The sequence below is a fragment of the Cariama cristata genome, unplaced genomic scaffold (genome assembly GCF_000690535.1).
Source record: "Cariama cristata isolate BGI_N322 unplaced genomic scaffold, ASM69053v1 scaffold8648, whole genome shotgun sequence".
Taxonomy (NCBI): domain Eukaryota; kingdom Metazoa; phylum Chordata; class Aves; order Cariamiformes; family Cariamidae; genus Cariama; species Cariama cristata.
Window position 1 is genome coordinate 23,845 of NW_009630607.1, and position 6,316 is coordinate 30,160.

The following is a 6,316-nucleotide window of genomic DNA, read 5'->3' on the forward strand; positions in this document are numbered from 1 at the left end:
CACTGGCAGGAAAGGGAATGGGTCTGCTCCGATAGGAGGGAGAGTGCAGTATGAGGTCCTTTGGGCTTAGCCACGGCCTGCAACAGTGGGAATACAAAAACCTGAGCTAAGGAGTTAGAGCTGATGAGTGACCAAGGATGAATGGTATAAACAATCCAACAGAAATTGGTTTTATTGGGTTTTTTTGAGTCTTACCTGAGATGTTTGAGGTTTTCCTTTCTGAGAGTGACATCTGAAAGTTATTCCGTTTGCTTTGGAAAACAAACAAATACCACACTTAGGTCTGTCTTTTTGAAATTGAGCACTTGAACCACAAATTAGTGAATGGATCCACTAAAAAAATAGAGATCGAGGCTCTCTGAAATCCTTCAGACAACTCATTTCCAGGCTCCCTGGAGTGTACTAAAAGGCTCATAGCTGTAGACATCCTGCTTCCCAAATCTGGTGGTACAGTGGGGGGAAACCAAAGGGGAAATGGAGGGGGTGGAAAATAAGGAGTTATTTATTAGCAATCAGGAGAAATCGTAGTCCTGAAATGGTGAACTTACAAATGTAAAGGGTCTCAAAATGCGATATGTTTTTATTACAGTCTCCACAGATATTCATTAAAATATGTTATGCACAAGAAAAGTGTCTAAAATCTCAAAGGGAGTAGGGGCACTTTGCTATTGAAGTTGAAAAAAAGGCAAAAAATACCTTTGTGTAGGAAAACTAATTTAACAGCTTGTCAAGATCAGCTGTAAAATACAAGTCTTGCTGTAGTGATATAAGTTAAAGCTCCACAAATACTAGGGCAAATGAGCATATTATTATTTGAATCTGTTAAGAGTGTGAATGCAGGGTAAGAATCCTGGCTATCCAAGAGGACACAAACCATGAGAAAAAGTGGGAAGTCTTTGTCATAGTTTGTACCATGCTCATGAAATGATAAAGTTCTTGAAAGAGTTGGTGATGGTATATATTTATGAAGTCTGAAGTGGAATAAAACTGCTTTAGTGATGAGGGGGGAAGAGCACAGATGGACATAGCCACAAAAGTGGTGTGTTTTGTTTGTTTGCAAAGTAACCTGAAGAGGCAAAGGAAATTACTGAGTTCACAGTAGTCAGCTATTTTGAATAGAAATAGTTTATAATCACATGAAAAACAAGGCAAACACTTCTTTTTTAAAGGAACATATTAAGGAAATGTTACTTTCCTAGCATGTGGTATTTTTCTCTCCAGGGTAATCTTACACAGTTTTGAGATTAAAGAGAAAAATATCAAGCCATTATTTCATCAGCTGTAAAGAGGATCCAAAACACAGCCAGCAGTAAAGGAAGCTTTAATCCTACTAATTTGTCTTTGTAAAAATTTGTGTCAGATATTCTTGGAAAGCAATGATATTTCAGTTTGTCACAGTTGCTTGTGCCAGTCCATGGTTATGGGCAATGCCCTTGTGCTTCCACTGCTTTTGCAGTAACCATCTTATTACTTCCTGGTTTTAATATATTTTAGAGATCACAAATCCTCCTGGAGCTTTTGTACCTAGAAGTTGTGCTGCAGTTGTTGGTATCTGGTTCGTTTGTCTGACAGATGACCCTGAGCTATTGAGAAATTACCTCTGCATAAAATACATGAAGCTTTATGCTAAACAGTCTTATTTTTACTCATCCATGCAGAATAACTTAGTTGCTTATTCTAGGAAATGTAAAATGACTGCCTTTTAAGGATTGTATTTGGACATGTTATAGGCTGTTATGACTGCTGTCATGGTTATAATGTACAAATGAATTGGTTAAAACACTTTAACTCCACCTGAGACCATAGTCACATTTTGTATTAACTGTGTATTGGGTAAATAGACCCAATATGACATATGTGCTATACTTTTTATTAAATAGTCTCTGTATTATACTGATGAATGTGTAAATATATTATATATCCTAAACTTTTTGTCCCATAAAACCAGTTTTTGGCCTGTAAGAAAGATGGCACACAAAGCCCTCATACTTCCCATATGGCATTTAAAATTATTTTAGAGGTATTTTCCTAGCACAATCTTTTGTTTCAGGATCTGTAAGGACAGAATACGACTTTTTAGTAGAGTTAAGCCTGAAGCATGAATCCACAGCCCTAATTCTTATTTTAGGTGTGCAAGTTAGTGAGGTTTTGTGATGACAAAATGTCCAATCCCGCCGTGTGGTTTCATTCTTGTTTAAGAATCTCTTTGTCCAGGCTGGATTGTGTAGTGAGGACAAGGTTCATTAGCACTTACGTTGCCTGCTATTGCTTTGCAAAGATTTGATGGATTGTCTCGGCCTTCCCTGCTTCTCATGAAGAATGAAATAAGAGGGAAGTGATCATTTAAGGGATTCTATCAAAGAACTAAGGGACAGTCCCTAAAAGCTAAGAATGAATCAACTTAGGTCAGTCCTACGCACCCACGCTGTGATCCATAGGACTTGGTTGCTTGCATCATGTGGTGTGTCCCTTGGAAGCTGACAGTGTAGCACAGGGATGGGGTGAGTTGACCAATTTCTGCAGCAACTAACTACAGTGCACTGGCTGCTAGGCAACAAGCAATATAAGTCATTATACCTGCAGTTACTTGAGGCTTTTTGGAGCAGGTGAGTGCTAGGTCAGTGATATGCCTCTGCACTGTTCATCTGTGAGCAAATATGTCATCTATTAAGGCTGTAAATCATATTGATTTTTCAGAGAATAGGAAAAATTAGGCACTGAAATGTAATTTACTTGACAGCTCTGTCAAAGATGGATTTTCAAATGTTAATTAACCCTTATCTCAAGTGAGTATAATTTTTTTTTATCCAACACGGTAGTTTTGAATTCACATTTTGTTCATACAATGTTCAATAGAAAGGGCCTTAATAACTGTAAATGAGGATACTAGCACAGCATCATATCTGATGATAACAGATATTTGCAAAACATCTGTGTAGCTTTCAGGGATAGGTGTGATTGGTAAAAGATGTGTATAAAACTGTGAATGATGAAAATAAAATGAGAGAAAACATCTTTCCTGGTGTCAGTGTGGAACTGAGGCAGAGCTAATGATTGATATTGTTCCTATTTTTATATACTGGGAGTCTGAAAAGGAGGGTAATGCATCTTCTGCTGACTCCTATGTAAAATGTAAAACGCACCGCAGATTTTTTGAGCCAGTTCGTTAAACTGACGCTTAAAGTTGACTTGTATTTCCCATTGATCTGTATGTACTTGGTTCATTCACTGTTCAAATTATTGCCTAGCTGCTTAATAAGCCACAACTTAAAGGACAGCGCGGCACAAGCATGCTTCTACTCAGACATTAACTTTTCTTCCATGTTTCCAAAGCTGTCTGTAACATGCTTCATAGGAAGGGGACGCAAAGGTAGGGGAGGGTGTTTGAGGAGGATTTTGGCTGATGCATCTCTAGTGACACCTTGTGGGATGCTTCACAGAATCGTTTGTAGCACTTTTGAGGAAGAAATAAACTGAAAGGCTTTTTTGGACAAAAAGTTGGCCAAATACTCAACATGGGATATGGCTGAACTTCTGCACCCACCTCTAGTTTTTCAAGATTGTCTTTGTAACTTGTAGTTAGTAGACGGGATGAAATACAGGACATCAAAGATGCTATTTGGCAACTAAGGACTGCAGAGAACTGCAAGATGGTGTTTTTGTTGTCAGATTTTATGGTAACTGTTGGATTTTCCTTCAATGCAGTTTCTGGAATTACTACTTTATGAGCCAAATCTTGAGGTTTAAAATTGAGATTTCAGAACTGATAAAGCAAATTATTTAAATAAGTAGTTAATTAGCTAAGCAGAAATCTAGCAATTCTTAGAGTTGTCATTGCTGTAGAAATTCCACTTCTTTATACATTGTAAGCAAAAAATATTAGACTGTCCTAATGTGATTTCATTGTTGTTGATACAACTCTACTCTTGCCTCTTGGAATAATTTATGCTCTAACTCCAGCATAAAGTCTCATTTTATACCTTTTTAATTAGAATGCTGGAAGGAGACAGCCATACAAACTTGCCTTTGAATGAAAACAAAGCTGAAATATTTGCATGTTGCTTTTTTTATTTTTTAACCAGTTCAATTTAAGGTCTGATGCTGCCTCCTCAAGGCACCCTTAAACACCATCGAAGTGATTTCTCCATTATCCTCAACATATAATACTACTTAGATGGCTAAGTTCATGTTTACTCCTATGGTCTATTAATGGATTTCAGTGTCCTCAGGTGCTTTGAGGATAACTTAGATGTTGTCTTCAATGCAGCTCTGAAAACCATTGCAAACCCTGAAAATACGAATATCAACCTGTTAAAGAGTTGATCCCTCCCGTTATTTGTTTTACATGCTAAGTACACTGAAAATGTCGTTTAAGTGCATGCTAGTGATGCTAAATGAGGGCATGAGAAAAAAGTACAATAGGGGAATTGAAGAATAGCAGAATTCCTTTTTAGCACTTGAATCAGTGTGTGATGTCACTGTGCTAATTAGTGTAACTGAACTAAAAATGCAAGGGGCAAAATGATACTCATTTCTACAGTGAATGATAGATTTTATATTTAGATGTTAAAGAAATATCTACACTTGTGCTCTTTCTAGTAAATCTATATGTGGTATTCAGTCAACTCAGTTTGCCGATTTGGTTATAAGCTTTTCCTGAGAGACAGCCTGGTGAATGGCACGAATAGGAATTCATTGCTTCCCAGAAACACGTTAAGTTAGAGAGATAGACTTTCTCATGTTGAATTTGCTTTTCCTTAGTCCATTCAGGTGTTGCATGCTTTACTCTGTGTATATCCATATAGTAGTATTTATTTCTAAATTTCAACTTCTTAAATACATTTAGATTCACTTTAGAGTGAAACATTCAGAAATAGAAATGATGAGAATCAGTTGCAGCTGACATAATTTAGATGGACTCAGTACATAGGTCGTTGTCCTGTCTAGTAAAGGTTTGCTGTTCTAAGGAAAAACTGGTAGGGAGAAAACTCAAACAATTACAATTTTTTTCAGTTCAAAACCGAGTATTTAGAAAACGTTAATCAACTTCTCACTATCTAAGAGTTTGTTTGTTTAGAACCTTCTGGTGATTTTCACCTACTGATTGTAGGGACCTTTTTCCCTGTTGAGTGGTACTGGAGTAACTATGTTGGCTAGATGTGTGAAAGACCTGCTTTCTGTCCCTTGCTCTCATTTCATGAAAAGTGTGAAGTCTGGGGATGACCGAAGTCCTCTGTACAGCACCACTTATGAAATGGATCTCTTTTCTGTCCTCAGAGTTATACACTGCTTGCAGCTTCACCCATCTGGCATCTCAGCCTGTTGCCTTGCCCTGATCAGAAGAACATGAATCCCAGCTAACCCCAGGGGAGCAGAGCAGGTGAGACTGAGCAGCCTAAAAGAGGCTGAAACAAGTTCTTACACTAGCAAAAGCCTGACCTCCGGCAGCTCACCTCTTTGTAAATGGCTCTCAATGTGAATTCTCACACTGGAACTTTTTGCTGGCAGAAACTTGGCACAAGCTCTGCCATTTGGTTGGGCACCACAGGAGAGGGCTACTGGGGAACAGACCTTGGGAGCTCTGATGCCAGAATGGCTTACTATCGAGTGTTTTGGATGATTGTGGCTAGTTGATTTCAGCTGAATTTTGAAGCCAGTTGCAATGGTTTTCCAGACGTGAAGCAGTAATACTAGACTGGAGGAGAATGACCAAGCAGAGACTATGGTGTAAGAGCGCTCGGAAGCAGGTAGGCAACTGGGAATGCGAAATGAGATGCTGCCTGGCAGGCAGGCATTCCAGTTGTGGATGTTATCAGAGCCCAACATAAGAAAGTAGTTCTGGGGGTGAGGGCGAAGTAGTTGTCTTTATCTGGGCTGCATGATTTAACACATTTGTAGTAATATTTGGGACCTTTTTAAGGAAATACTTTTGCAGAAAAACACTGACTTGGTGAAATAGAAGCTTGTCCCTCTGTCCCTTGCCATGAAGAAAGTTATTTTCTCAGATCTCGCAAGGTTTGAAGGAGGACTGGGGCGGCAGGAAGGATGGAGGTGAGAAGGATGCTGTCCTCAGGTGCTGCTCTGTGGGGGTTCGTCAGCTGGTTGAGACACAAATGCAGCCAGGGCAGCAACAAATTTGGAGCGAGGCTGTTCCTCCCCAACACCTGCCTTTTCTTTTGCTGGGGGTAAGGAGGTCAGAGTGGCAGGCTGTGCAGGGGACTGGACAGGGGGCAAAGGAGTGGGCAGCAGGTTCTGGGGTCTTCTTGTGTTTACCTTGCCTGAAAGCAGAAGTGCTGATCTGGGTGTACTTCTCTGC